The following is a 1,329-nucleotide window of genomic DNA, read 5'->3' as shown; positions in this document are numbered from 1 at the left end:
TATATATCTATCTATCTCTATATGTATGTATCTATATCTATATCTATGTTCTGTATCTATTATAATTATTTCTCTCTCTTTCTTTATCTATATCTCTGCTCTCTCTAATCTTTATTTATTCTTTCTTTCCTGTATTTATTTCTCTATCTATTATTTATGTATTTCTCTCTCTCTTTAGTATATCTCTATCTCTCTATCTATCTATCTATATCTCTTCTTAGATCTATCTCTACTTTCTCTATATCTATCTATATCTATATATCCTATCTATATATCTGTATCTCTCTCTCTATGTATATATATATCTATATATATCTTCTCTCTCTCTCTCTCTCTTCTTTGTCTTTCTATTCCTTCTATGTATGTTCTTCTTTATTCTATATATTCATCTGTATGTATATCTCTATCTATATCTATATACCTGTTGTGTGTGTGTGTGTGTTATATATATATATATATATATACATATATATACATGTGTGTGTGTGTATATATATATATATATATATTCTTTTTTTATACAGATGTCTATTGTTCCAAATGATTTAGTCATTTTTACACTTTATTAAAGTCAATATCGTAATATCAAAATACAACAACAAAAATCTAAATCCCAGCTTCACTTCAGTGAAAGGCTCCAAAATAAAGCCAAAACCTTTACAAAGAAAAACACTGGAGGTTTAATTATGTCAGAAATACTACACAAAGCATGCAATATAAACGTGTGGTTGTCCTGCACATTATTATAAACATGCTCAATATTAAAATGAACTCAAATTCAACACAAAAACTTTGGTTGGACATTTTTTTATTGAGTGTTTAAAAAGCTTCAGAGTGAAGACAGAACGACAGAATAAATAAATAATGTTCATAAATAAAAACAATAATCTGGCTGTTTATAATCAAAGCTCTTCCTCCATAATATATACATATATTCATTTACATTATTAAATGTGTGCTCAGCAGGAGGAGGTCAGTATGATGTGTGAATCAGAAATATGAGTAAAACAGATTATATGATAACAGTGAGACGGTCTAATTATTCACAGGGCAGCGGACCCCCACACCCCGACCCTCCTCGCTGCATGGACTTTTGCACTGTTATATTGTGTTGGATACGTATCAGGGGGGGGCTGGATCAGGGGGGGGCTGGATCAGGGGGGGGCCTGGACCAGGGTCCACAGTGATGTACAATAATAAATCTACTCCTGACGTGGTTTTTAATTTCTAGTGAAATAACAATGAAACCTCCCTGAATGAGTTCAAACACTTAAAATCAAACAGACGTTTCTCGCGACTCTTCTTCTTCAAAGTACAAACGCTACATTT

The sequence above is a fragment of the Cottoperca gobio genome, unplaced genomic scaffold, assembly GCF_900634415.1.
Source record: "Cottoperca gobio unplaced genomic scaffold, fCotGob3.1 fCotGob3_75arrow_ctg1, whole genome shotgun sequence".
In the NCBI taxonomy this organism is placed as follows: Eukaryota; Metazoa; Chordata; class Actinopteri; order Perciformes; family Bovichtidae; genus Cottoperca; species Cottoperca gobio.
This window is presented reverse-complemented; position numbering follows the sequence as displayed.